Source organism: Lithobates pipiens, unplaced genomic scaffold (genome assembly GCF_037356315.1).
Source record: "Lithobates pipiens isolate NorthernLeopardFrog02 unplaced genomic scaffold, aLitPip1_a1.2 Scaffold_16, whole genome shotgun sequence".
Lineage (NCBI taxonomy): Eukaryota > Metazoa > Chordata > Amphibia > Anura > Ranidae > Lithobates > Lithobates pipiens.
The window spans coordinates 381,776,198-381,790,704 of NW_027507748.1; the positions used below are offsets into that span (position 1 = coordinate 381,776,198).

Below are 14,507 nucleotides of genomic sequence, written 5' to 3' on the forward strand. Positions count from 1 at the left end.
ATGGGAAAATTTGGAAATAGAAAACTGCTTGGTGAAAGGAATTTTCAACCCGTGTATGTGGTTTTCATTCAGAAATTACATTCGTTTTAAAAACAAGTGAAAATTTCAAAACAGCATTCTTTCATTCAGCGAATGTACAAAGATTTTTCGTCTGAAAATTGATCCGTGTGGGCAGCATAAGGGTCGGTATGCAGTTTGCTTTTGATCTGTTTCTGCAGTGCTTTTTGCTGTGCGTTTAGATTTTTCCGCACATGATTTTGCTGTGATTTGAGTTTTTGCATTTTTTTGGCCAATTAGTTGTTGGGCAGATTAAAAAACACAATTTGCTGCAAAACCCATTACATGCTTTTCTGCAACTTGTCCATTGAAGTACATTGAACCAAAAAAGCATTGCTTTGCTTTAAAAAAAAAAAAAAAAAAGTCCCTGACCGTTTCCAAATACACAGTGGATGAAAAAAGAATAGAGGTGAATGTGTCCCATAGGAAACCATGGAAATGAACTGTAGTGCGTTTCGGCAAAAAGCACCAAAAAACACATAGATGTGAACCAGGTCTAAGATGTTTAGTAACATAATAGGGTTAAAAAAAACTAAAAGTAGCCCTTTATGTTACAACAAAAAGCAGATAATCAATACTGTAAGGGATTCATTTTTTTAAACTTTAGAACTGTGAAAGTGGTATTTACAGTAGCGATTATTTGCTATTTTTGTACTATAAAGGGCTCATTTTTTTTTTAACCCCATTATGTTACTGGCCGATTAATCGATTATGAAAATAGTAATCGATTAATTTCATAATCGATTAGTTGTCGATTAATCGATTAGTTCAGGGCTTGACAAATTTGCTTGGAATCTAGGAGCCAGCTAAAAAAGTTAGGAGCCAGGTCAGTAACGGCGATCCGGACCTGTCCCTGGCCTGACATGGAGACGAGTGAGGGGAAGATAGCGCAGCCCCCCTCACCTGTCTCCAAGTCATTGCCCATAGCTCTTAGAGGGACATTTTATTTATTTTATTTTTTATTCTTTTTTTTTTTCAAATGACAATTTTTTTTTTCAAATTGCATTTTAGTGTAAATATGAGATCTGAGGTCTCTCTGACCCCAGATCTCATATTTAAGAGGACCTGTCATGCTTTTTTCTATTACAAGAGATTTTTACATTCCTTGTAATAGTAATAAAAGTGACACACATTTTTTTTTTTTTTAAAAGAACAGTGAAAAAATTAAAAGTTAAAGTAAGAAAATAAAAATACATTTGAAACGCGCCCTGTCCCGACCGCATATGAAAGCGGTGTTCAAACCACACATTTGAGGTATCGCCGTGATCGGTAGAGCGAGAGCAATAATTCTATCCCTAGACCTCCTCTGTAACTCAAAACGTGCAACCTGTAAAAAATTTTAAACAACGCCTATGGAGATTTTAAAGGGTAAAAGTTTGTTGCCATTCCCTGAGCGGGCGCAATTTTGAAGCGGGACATGTTGGGTATCAATTTACTCGGCGTAACATTATCTTTCACAATATAAAAAAAAATTGGGCTAACTTTACTGTTGTCTTATTTTTTTTATTAAATAATTTTTCCCCAAAAAAAGTGCGCTTGTAAGTCCGCTGCGCAAATACGGTATTGCGGTACAGTATTGCAACGACCACCATTTTATTCTCTAGGGTGTTAGAATAAAAAATATATATAATGTTTAGGGGTTCTAAATAAAGGGAAGGAGATAGGCAGGCAATAAAAAAACAGGCAGGGGAAGCTCCATTAGCATTGCTGGTTGTCATACCAACTGCCACCACAAGAGGGCGCCAGATTCCAGAAGGAATCATAGGACTGCAGAAGGCCTCAAAGCCGCGGCCTCAATTACCGGCCGCCGGCGCAACGGCCTGACGCAATCAAGCCGGGGGGTCCACGGAGACAGGATACCCCCAGCTGTGCTACCCCAGGTCGCTAATTCTAGTCGTAAATGCGACCTGGGTTCCGGGTTTTGACGAGCCCTGGATTAGTTGTTTCAGCCCTACATATAACCACACAAGAATGGATAAAAAGGTATGCACACAGATCTTTTTTATACAGGCTATACAGAATAGGTTGGAGGAGGGGGAGGCAACATTTTTAATCGCCTCCAGCCCAGCCTATAGACAAATGGCAGCCAGACGGGAGCTCTCTTATCCTATATGGACGTCATACAAGGAGCTGAATGCTCCAAGCACGTAGCCTAATTCCTTACCTTCTGGTGACATCATATCCGCAGGGTGTTCCACGCTGTCACAGCGTGACTTCCTGATTCCTCAAGGCTCCAGGAACTGCCCCTCTCCCTCCACACTGAGCGTCTGGAACTACTTACCAACTGACCGCATGTGCCATGATGACAGCACAGAGATCTACGCACAAATGAGCCCATTATCTATGTACATCTTGTAAATGTCCATAATCCTTCTTTTATCAATTAAACCTATTGGGATACTACACTTAGTTGGCGTGTCCATCTCTCTCAAATGCGCCATTTTTTATTGTACCTCTTTGTGAATTACTTTTATATCTCTTGTTATTTAACTTACAAAACTCAATAAAACTCTTTGTAAAGTAAAGCTGAACTCCAGCATCACCTGTTTATGGCCCTGTCCACTGCTGTGTCCCATGCTTGGTTAAACAATGCCCGCATTGTGTGCTTCTAAAATTTTAGTAAGATGCATGGAAGCTGCCACTCTTCTGGTCTAGGACCGCCATAGACAGTAACCTGTCATAGCTGTGTTGTCACACACAAATACAAATGTGAAAAACAACATGAGAAATAATATAAGAAGAAATGTGGCAATCAAAAAAAAATGTGCTCATCACATGGATTAGGCCCCTTTCACACAGGCAGACCATTCAGATCCGCCTGTCAGTTTTTTCAGGCGGATCTGAACGGTCGCTCCATACAGCTCTTTGGAGCGTCGGATGTCAGCGGTGACATGTCCGCTGACATCTGATCCGATCCGCTCCACAAACTCCAGGCGGATGGATGTCCAATTTTCCATCCGTCTAGCACAGGGATCTCCAAACTATGGCCCTCCAGCTGTTGCAGAACTACACATCCCATGATGCATTGTAAAACTCTGACATTCAAAGACATGACTAGGCATGATGGGAACGGTAGTTCCTAAACAACTGGAGGGCCATAGTTTGGAAACCTAGCGGATCGGATGAAAACAGACAGGCGGTCCGTAATCATCCGATCCCCCATAGGGGAGAGCGGACTCTCTGACAGGTCTGTACCTGCACAGAGTGCAGAGACGGACTTGTCATCCGTTGGCTCAGAGGGGATCAATGGAGCGATCGCCGCTGAGCAAGCGGAGTAGTAAAAATGGACAGCCCAGTGTGAAAGGGGCCTTTACTCCACCACTGTGCCTTACATATTTAGTCTTACCAGAGAAGCATGACCCCTACTATAGAGTGGTCATATTGTGCATAGTAGTTACAAACGCCATACTTTATACCCGTCATTTCTTGTTAAGAATCCCCTCCAAACACTTATAAAGAGAGAAAAACAAGAGCCAGGCAATCCCAATAGTGTAACTCTGATATAAATGTTTATTAAGAAAGACAATTAAAAATGCTTATGTATCGTTTTGAACAAAAGCGTTGTACAGTGCGCTGTCCATCCATGCACATTGGAATGTGGAAAAAATAAACTGCGCTTGACAAAATTTAAAAATTATTTAACAGAAAACTCTACAGGCCGCAGCTCAGGTGGGATACACACACAGGCAGTAGCAAACAATTGAAGTGCTGTACCAAATACACTAAATATAAATAATCAAAATAACCATAAAGCAAAAATTCTCATTACATAAGAAATGGTTAAAATATTCAACCAGTTCAGCCACATCTATAAGTCATCGATCATCAATTGAAAATAATGACAATGCCACGAGAGTGTTCATTAGCAAAGATGAGAAAATGGTGTTTATAGAAAGCAAAAAAGGAATCCAAATAAGGGTCCTGATAAAAACACCACGGTGACTTCACATATGCTTTGTAGATTGAAGAAACATGCCTGACCACCAAGATGATAATGCACTTACCAGATGGCGAAGCGTAATGAGCATATAACCTGACCCATCAGTAGCCTGAAGCATGTATTTATGGACCATGTAGCACACTGGATCAGAATCTTGCACTAATATAGGTATTCAAATGTTCCACAGGGCAATTTCTCCAAAAATTGCATGAAAAGAAAAAAAAGACTGCCCATAGTGTGAAACTTTTCATCAGCGCATTCTCATTCTCCCTCTTAGCTTTGGAATGTGTGATTTATATCAGAGACACATTTCTAGTCCCTGAATGCAAGGGGGGGCGCTATAGGATGCTGCAATAGAAAGAAGCCACCCTGAAACAAGAAACCGGGGACAGTGTTCATGGCACCAACATAAAAAGTCACTGTTCAACTGACAATTTTCCACCAAGGTCCGTCAGTTTTTAATTGGACTTTTGCCTAGCCAGGTGTTGCTTGCAGGGCCAACCTTGATTTGAATATGTCTGGTTGTTTTAGGCAACAGCTCCCTCTCTGCTCTAGTTCTTTTTTTTTTAAACAATATTTTTATTGAGTTTTCATACGATACATACACAAACGCAACACTGTGTAAACACCTCCCCGGTGGGCAACATACCCGCCCCAAGACTGGCCACACAGGATCCAACCATTAAGAACTAACATAGTTCAACCTACCCCCTTACCCCTCCCCCCACCACTAGGATTCACATAAACGTGCACCATCTAACCTTAGGATTATGATTATGTCCTCAGTAGACACCATTATGTCTATTCCTCAGTACTCAAATGATTCAATATACCCCAGGGGGACATAATTGATCTCTAAATCATTATACTCCCATTCATTTAACACATGCCCGATCTCCTATATTTTTAATTTTTTTTGTTAATTAACCCACGGTTGCTGATGAGTCAAGCCATGCCTGCCAGACCCTTTTAAACTTTTTTTCACAACCTCTGGCTCTATATGTAGCTTTATAAAGATGTATCACAGAGTTAATCAAACCCTTCCAAAATGACAGTGTGGGTGCATTGGATTTTTTCCACTTCAGTAGGATAGCTTTTCTGGCATAAAATAATCCTATATTTAGCAATGCGCGGTGCGCCAGAGATGGTACCACCTCTTCTACCAGTACTATGAGGCAGGAACCGGAATGCCCAGCACCTCGGACAAACAACCTGTTACCTCTGTCAAAAAGTTTTGAATTTGCGGGCATTTCCAGGAGATGTGTTTTGCATCAGATGGGGAGTGTATGCACCTCCAGCATTGACTGCTGGTGGATGGATATATACGGGATAGCCTAGCTGGGGTGAGATAAATACGGTGTAAAAATTTGAACTGAATTAAATGGTCCCTAGCTGAGACCAAGTGTTTAAATGGGTGATCCCACATATCCTCCCAATCCTCCCCTTGAATGTCCGGAATTTCTCTCTCCCACCGTTCTTTACATCTAGATATCCCCTGCAGTGTTTTTTTTAAAAAGGGATTTGTATATTGTTGATAATGATTTTGTTAGATCCTCCTCCTTCAAGAGTGTCTCAAGTGCTGAAGGAAGAAATTCCACTCTTCGGTCACTGAACTGCATTTGAAAGCTTGACACAGCTGCGTGTATCAAAAGAAGAAGTTTGATAGATTATGTCTTGCCTTCAGTTGATCGAGTGTTAGAAGATATCACCAGGGAGGGGGACATTATAACACCTTAATGCCCCTACCGGCCCATATAATGGGATCCGGGTGTCAGTGCTGGCTTAGCTCTTCCTTCTCTGGGCTGGCTGCTCAGCTTTCGGCTAATTGCCAGCTCTCATCTCTCTCCACAGTTACCCAGCTGTTCCTGATCCTGCTCGTCTGACCTGCCTACTCAAAGCTGTCCAGCTCACTTCAACTCTGCCTTCGCCTTGGTCACATCACAAGAAACCATCTCCTGCATTCCTGTTTAAAGACTGGCTTGCTGACATCCCTTCTGACTCCTTATCCTGCTTGCTGTTAATCCACTTGGATCCCTGACTTCTGGCCTGGCTGATTACCCGATCTGGTTATTAAACTCTGCCCTGGCTGTCTACTCGATCCAGTTACTGGACTCTGGCTATGCTTTGACTATTCTTACTCTATTTACCTTTTTATTTTTTATTAATAAACAAGTGTGATTTAATTGTACTTCTGTCTCAGTCTGGTTCATGGTTTCTGACAGTAGGCGAAGGCCATGAATTCAGGAGATACAGTCAATCCACTTGTCGGTAATATTTTTTCCAGATTGGATGAGCAAGATCACTGCATGGATCAGTTTGCCATAGCGTTACAAATGCTCCTGAGTTGCACCGCTCACCTGGTATCCCCCACTGTGGCTGCTCTGGTACAAACTGAGTTGCAGGCTGTCCCTGCTGCTGCGCCATTCTCTGTGCAAGCACCCGCCTTGAGTATTACCTCTATAAGAGGTATGTCTGGTTCCACTCTGCTTCCCCAGCAATTTGGGGCGATCCAGTTCAATGCAGAGGGTTTCTCAACCAGGTTAAAATTTACTTTGAGATGCTGCCCCAGGCATTTCCCACGGACAGAAGCAAAGTAGGTTATGGGATATCTTGGCTTTCTGAGAGAGCCTTGGCCTAGGCAAACCCTCTATGGGAGATGCAAAAACCTGCTGTCTTGAGTTACCTTGACATTGTGGCCTCCTTTAAAAGGGTATTTGACGTTCCAGCACAAACGCCACTTCTGCTGCCAAGTGCCTCATGTTCATCAAACAGAGTACAAGAACTATTGCCGACTATGCCATTGAATTCCGTACTCTGGCAGCAGAGGTTGCTTGGAACAATGACGCCCCATTGAGGCTCTTGACGGGAGACCTCTACAGCCTGCCCATGTGACTCATGACTCATGAGATGGTTCCGTTGTCCATGGCCGTAGGGGCTCTTCACCATGAGATAATCCAATTCCAAATTATTTCCTCACCCAGGTTTATGCTAGTTATTGGTTATCCTTGGTTACAGAGGCACAACCCCTCTTTTGATTGGCTCCCTGCTCAGGTTCTCTCCTGGTCACCACAATGTGGCAAGACATGCTTCCTGAATTGATCCAAGGTCCTGTGCACCTCTTCACTCTCCTCCCTGCCGGAGGAGTACCGTGATTTTAGCGATATCTTTGAAAAAGGTCAAGCTGGTAGTTTGCCTCCACACTGGTCTTATGATTGTGCAGTTGACCTTCAAATTGGTGCCATACCCCCTCGTGGCCGGGTTTACCCTTTGTCGATCTTGGAGGATAAGGCCGTGGAGGAGTATGTTGCAGACGCACTTTCCAGAGGTTTCATCCGCAAATCCTCATCTCCTGCTGGTGCTGGTTTCTTCTTTGTGAAGGAGAAGAGCGGTGAACTGAGACCTTGTATTGATTATTGGGGTCTCAATTGTGTCATGATTAAAAATGCCTACCCAATTCCGTTGATTACAAAGTTATTTGACCGCCTCAAGGGAGCAACGGTTTTCATGAAGCTTGATTTGAGAGGGGCATACAATCTTGTGCGGATTAAGGAGGGCGACGAGTGGTATCTGGTAATGCCTTTTGCCCTTTGTAACGCCCCGGCAGTTTTCCAGGAATTTATTAATGATGTCCTCCGAGATTTGTTGCATTTATGTGTGGTTGTTTATCTCGATGATATTCTCATATTTTCCAAGTCCCTGGAGAGCCACCACACAGATGTCTGTCGTGTGCTTCAGAAACTAAGAGAGAACAATCTCTATTGTAAACTGAACAAGTGCGAGTTTCATTGTGAACAGGTTATATTCCTGGGCTATGTCATTTCCACTGCTGGTTTATCGATGGACCCAGAAAAACTTTCGGCAGTCCTATAGTGGCCTTGACCCGTGGGTTTACGTCCTCTGCAGCGTTTCCTGGGCTTTGCCAACTACTATCGGAAGTTTATTCGTAACTTCTCGTCTCTGGTCAAGCCCCTGACTGATATCACTGGAAAGGACGGTAACCCACAGAGTTGGTCTCCGGAGTCCATTAAGGCCTTTGAGACTCTCAAGGCTGCCTTTGTTTCTGCTCCTGTGTTGGCACATCCTGATCCTATGTTGCCTTTTATCCTAGAAGTTAATGCTTCTGAGACTGGAGTTCGCCCCCTTCTGTCTCAACGTCCTAACTCAGAGCGATACGCATCAGTGTGGCTACTTTTCCAAGAAATTGTCACCTGCTGAGTGCAATTACGAGATTGGTGACAGAGAGCTGCTGGCGATCATTTTAGCCCTGAAAGAATGGAGACATCTCCTTGAAGGTACCACTGTGCCTGTTCTTATTCTTACTGACCATAAGAATCTTAGATTCTTGTCTGAGGCTAAGCAACTCTCTCCCAGAAGGGTGCGATGGGCTCTTTTCTTGTCAAATTTTAATTACATTGTCTCATTCTTACCCGGTACTAAGAATGTAACGGCTGATGCCTTGTTACAACAATTTTCCTCCACTTCCAAGTCGGAGTCGGTTCCGGTCCCCGTGATTCCTCCTGATCGTACCTTGGCTATGGTTTTCACCAGTCTTCTCCTTTGGGCGACAAAATTCTTGATGCTCAGGTCCATGCTCCTCCTGATAAACCTTGTGACCGCTGCTTTGTCTCAGAGAGTCTCTGTACTGCCGTGCTCCAGACTTACCATTCTCCCTAGGCAGTTGGCCATCCTGGGAGGAATCAACTCATTTGGACCATTTCCCAACAATTCTGGTGGCATAGTCTACGGGCTGATGTAACTGCCTTCGTAGCTGCCTGTTCCGTGTGTGCTCAGAGTAAGACTCCACGACACCTTCCAGTGGGCGTCCTACAACCCATACCTAATGGAGAGAGGCCCTGGACCATGGATTTTATTGTGGATTTGCCCAACTCCCAAGGCAACACTGTTATCCTTATGGTGGTTGACCGGTTCTCAAAGATGTGTCATTGTATTCCACTTAAGTTGCCTACTTCTAAGGAACTGGCTTCCATTTTTGCTCGGGAGTTCTTTTGCTTACATGGGCTACCCAAGGTGATTGTCTCGGACAGGGGCAGTCAGTTTGTCTCCCGGTTCTGGCGAGCCTTTTGTGCACAGTTGGGAATTCAGCTTGCTTTCTCTTCTGCGTATCACCTGCAGTCTAATGGGGCCGCAGAGCGAGCCAATCAGTCCTTGGAGCAATTCCTACGTTGCTATATTTCTGACCACCATAACATCTGGTCAGGCCTATTACCATGGGCAGAGTTTGCTCACAACAGTGCCTTGAATTCTGCCTCCTGATTGTCTCCATTTATGGCGAATTATGGTTTGCAACCTTCCATGTTGCCTGACTCGTTTGTTCTGCAGAGCATTTCAGCGTTAGAGGAGCAACTCCGTGGTCTTCCTTCTGCTTGGGTACAAGTCCAGGAGGCTTTGCGTCATGATAATGATAGGTACAGACTCCATGCTTACCGCAGCCGCCTGCCAGCGCCTTCCTACCAGGTTGGGGACAGGGTCTGGCTGTCATCTCGCAACCTCCGACCTCGTGTTCCCGTACTGAAGTTTGCACTTTGGTTTATTGGGCCTTTCCGTATTCCTCGCAGGAATAACCCAGTGGCTTACGCGTTGGACCTTCCTCCTAGTATGCGCATCTCAAATGTGTTTCATGTCTCCTTATTGAAACCGTTGGTCTGCAACTGATTTACCACCTCTGTGCCACGTCCTCACCCTATACAGGTTGAGAACCACGAGGAGTATGAGGTACAATCCATTGTTGACTCCCATAGGTTCCGTGGCCGCATACAGTACCTGGTGAATTGGAAGGGGTATGGTCCGGAGGAACGCTCCTGGGTTTCATCCTCGGACATACATGCCCCTGTCCTCCTCCGTGATTTCCATAGACGTTTTGCCCTCAATGCCGGTGGCCCCCCGAGGGAGAGGGGTCATTGAGGAGAGGGTACTGTCAGGGCTGGATTAGCCCTTCCTTCTCTGGTCTGGCTGCTTAGCTGTTGGCTAATTGCCAGCTCTCATCTCTCTCCACAGTTACCCAGCTGTTCCTGATCCTGCTCGTCTGATCTGCCTACTTAAAGCTGTCAAGCTCACTTCATCTCTGCCTCCGGCTTGGTCACATCACAAGAAACTATCTCCTGCTTTCCTGTTTAAAGACTGGCTTGCTGACATCTCTTCTGGCTCCTTATCCTGCTTGCTGTTCGTCCACTTGGATCCCTGACTTTTGGCCTGGCTGATTACCCGATCTGGTTATTGAACTCTGGCCCGGCTGACTACTCGATCCGGTTACTGGACTCTGGCTATGCTTTGACTATGCTTACTCTATTTACCTTTTTATTTTTTATTAATAAACAAGTGTGATTTAATTGTACTTATGTCTCAGTCTGGTTCATGGTTTCTGACACCAGGAGAGAGCAGAAATGTGTTAGATTCGGGTTAATCAACAGTGGGGCCGAAGGCGTGACTCCCAAATAACTAGGTGATATTAGGGTAGTAGTGACCTCCCAGGCATGAATGGTAGCTTTCATCAAAGCAGTTAAAAGTAGGCTTGATTTTGGGCCCCTGTAGAGGGCCAATCTCAGACTCTCATAAGACCCCAAGTGTGCCGCTTCCAGAACTGTAGCAGAATCCCCATCAGTAATTATGGACCCACCCCCACCTCTTACTACAGGGATACTAACTGGTGACTTTTGTTCAGCAACTAGGTTAGCTAGTAGCCTCCCATTCTTATCCCCTTCTGCGAAAATAGTCTCTGTCCTTTGTCTGACCTCCGTGTGAGCTAGGTTTGTGAAATGTAAAGCGACTAAGCGTCTAGTTTCCAGTAGGGACACATAGCTGGCCTTTGAGGGAGAGTCTACATGAATTTTTGCATCCTCTCGCTCTTTGAAGAAGCTCACCCTCCTGACTTTTTTTTGTGGATTTTATTGCAGAGATGCACTCTCCTCTCACCACTGCTTTAAAAGCATCCAATTCCAGGGAGGGGTCTGTCGAACCTTCATTTGTCGCTCAGTATTTTATCTAGATTTTTGAACATGATTATTCACCTGATCATCCAGCAACCAGCCTGGTAACAGCTTCCAAGTTTCCAACCCCCTTTTTTCCCCCCCATAAGGGAAAGGCAAGGGTGAGCATAAGTGAGTTATGATCCGAGACCCCACCTGACAGGTATTCTGACTCGCATACATGTTTTAGGAAAGAAGCATTTCCAAACGCCAAATCAATTCTAGCTGAGGATTTGTGAGTAGAAGATAGGTGAGAATAAGATGTGGCGTCTGGATGCTTCTACCTCCACACTTCAGTCATGTCCACCATAGTTGCCCAGGAGCAGAGGTCCACCGATGCTGGTCTAGCAGTGCTGGAGGAGTCCAGCACCGGGTCTAAAATAGCATTAAAATCTCCCATAATAAGCATTGGGAGATGCAGATAAGGAGCCAACGTTACCATTAAATCATACAATAATTTTACCTGAAAGGGAGGAGGTAAGTATATGTTTACAAGCAGGATTTTATTATTGGATACCCCCCGGTAATCATCCGGTGGATTGCACATGCTATTGTTTTGCTTATTAGGATAGAAACCCCACGAGCATTGGTGGAGTACGTAGAGTGGATTGCCCTCTGAATCCAGTGTGTAAAGATAACACTTTACTGTCCTCCAGGTGAGTCTCCTGGAGGAGGACAATATGTGGTTTGACCTGCTTGAGGTATTGGAAAACCGTTGCTCTCTTGAATTTGTTGTTCAAGCCCCTGACATTCCATGACAGTGGCTTGATTCTATTATCCATTGTGGAAGTTAAAACTATCTAATAACCTTAGGATGACTGTTAAGCAAGAGGAGATAGGTGGAGATGCTCCATATGAGGATGTTTACATTATAATTTATATTTGTGCACAGCTAGTATTTATCCAAACAATACCCCCCCCCCCTGCTGTTATACCAGAAACTACTGAACCATCAAAGAAAAAAAAACCTGAACCACCAAAAAAAATCAAAAATCAAAATTTTCCGGTATGCAGCTTGATCCCTGTAACAAACAAACCTGAAGGAGTTCAACCTTGTGAATCTATAGTTAGGCATTAGAAGATTAGAGTACGCCATCATGGGTTCTGATCCAGCCAGTCGCATGCATCTTGCGGTGTTTCAAAAAATGTCACTGAGCCTTTATATATTCAGCTCCTTCTCTCTGAGCCTCCTCTTGACATCCGTGAAGGAGTAACAGAAATGAGAAATCTGGGAATAGCATAATACGGGCATTTTCATACTTTAATTCCTTGTGTTTCTTCGCCTCAGCCAGCAACATGTCTGTCCTTATAGTTGAGTAACTCAAACAGAAACGGGCGTGGTGGGGCACCTGATGGCCTGGCTCCCGTGGGGACTCTGTGCGCTCTCTCAGCAACATATGTGGGGGGAGATCACCCAAAGCCAGTAGCAACTTGAAATACCGCTCAGCAAAATTTTGTGGGTTAGACCCCTCCACCCCCTCAGGTAGCCCCACCACTCTTACGTTATTCCTTAGTTGGCGGTCCTTGGCATCATCTGCTCTGTGTTGTGGAGACCGGACCATATCTTTAAGCTCAGTTAGTTGTGAGCCCTGGTTGTGAGAAGCGTCTTCCACCTCAGAGATATGATCCTCCGCGGTAGTTAGTCTGCCTCTGATCTTATCAAGATTATGCCGAATAAGGTTACATTCTGACGCTAGACAGTCTATGCGACCCATAAGCTCCGTCTCTGTCTTCCAGGATTGGGCCCGATATGGCTTCCGTGTCTACCTCTATCTCTTGAGGCTTCATTTGGGGGCTTTCCAGTGCCTGAGGAGAAGTACTTGCCTGCTGCGCCATCCTCACTGCCTGTGTTTTGGTGTGCTGTGAGGCAGAGACGGGAGCCAAGATGGTGTGGGAGGAGCTGTCCTGAGAGCGAAGCTGCCTCTGACCTGACAGCGGCTGTGTATTCTGCTTATTTTGCGTTTTTGCTGCCGAGGAAGGCATCGTTGTAATCCCAGTCAGCTCCCTTAGGTCATGGACACAATTGCAGCGAGTGGTGGACAGTCAGTCAGCTGCAAACAGGATAATTTAGCAGAGGAAAGCCGGAGCTCCTAGAAGACATGTCCCGCGCGATCACATCAGGCCACGCCTCTCTCTGCTCTAGTTCTTAAGTGATCTTAGTAAAAGGTTTCATGATGAATGGTAAAAGTCCTGTGTGATCCAAAACTAAGCATTTTGGTGTCCCCTTCACAAGAGTAGATTCGTATCAGATGCACTGGGACTACATTGGACGGCTATGTCTTCTGTGTGCCCAGTTCACACTATGGCTTGCTGAAAAAAAGTACTGCATGCAGTGCTTTTTGTCAGCTTAGCGCAGTGCAAGGTAATATACTAGCTCGCACTGCATGACCAGCATTGAGCTTTATAAGATGTATGTCTGACATCTCAATAAAGTTTGTTTACCAATTAAAGACCGCCCACCACATATATACTGCACATTGTTTCATGCAATAGATAGTGTGGGCGCACCCGCTTCACGGAGGAGCTGATGTGCGTGCTTGGTGTCTGCCGGTGCCACCCGTGATCACTTCACCGAGAGGCAGAACAGGGATCTGCCTATGTAAACAAGGCAGATCCCCGTTCTGGCAGGGGACAACATGGAGAACTGCTGTTCCTAGTGTTTAGGAACAGTGATCTCTGTGTTGTTCTTGTCAGCACTTCCCCCACACAGTAAGTAAGCACTGTACAGAGGGTAAACCGCGCTACTCAAACAGCAAAAGAAAGTAACCTATAAGCAGCAACCCTAATCGTAATACTCCGATATCAAACTAAATAGGTGAACAAAATGAGCTGCGCTAAAAACAAAAAATTATATACCTGAAACCTAATCCAAAACTATACCGATAGATATAGAAAAGAACAATATTAAGTGACGAAAATATGATTAGTAAATAGTATACATAAATGCTATCATATCATCAAATAAGTGAATAAAGTGTATACTAGATCTGAAATGAAATTAACATAAATAATATAGAGAAAACCCCCCACAAAAATTAATGTATATTAAAACAAAAATTATGTGTGCTAAATCTAAACCAATAAAATTAACAAAAATAGTATTCAAAAGCAATAAAGAGTTCATATATAATGAAGAAAAAATTGTCCAAAGAGTATTGTTGATTCCTCAAAATTGATATTAAGGTGCAAAAATATCCACAAATGCGTGTATATAGAAAATAATCAAAACAATCCTCCACCAGTGAGAAGAGGGGCCGCTTACCAGAGTTTTAGATCCCAGTGTTAGTGAGATCAGTAAGGCAACAGCACAGAGGTTTCTGGATAAACCGTCACAGGCACCACACCGTTTACATCTCCAATACGAAGGCTCCAATCGGGAAACAAAGGTATCGTAGATTGCTGACACCACGCTGCTTCTATCTCCAATACGAAGCCTCCAGTGAGGAAACGAGGGTATCGTGGATCATGTATAAAAAATCAAAGGCACTCGCATAGCGTAAAACCACTTGGTTTAATGAAATAGAATA

At 44.2% G+C, this 14,507-nt stretch overlaps 1 protein-coding gene across 1 annotated transcript in view; it reads left to right on the top strand.

Annotated features, from left to right (window-relative positions):
• Window positions 1-14,507, top strand: part of TEX14 (testis expressed 14, intercellular bridge forming factor) — a 758,047-nt gene that overhangs the window by 37,066 nt on the left and 706,474 nt on the right. The window lies entirely within an intron of this gene.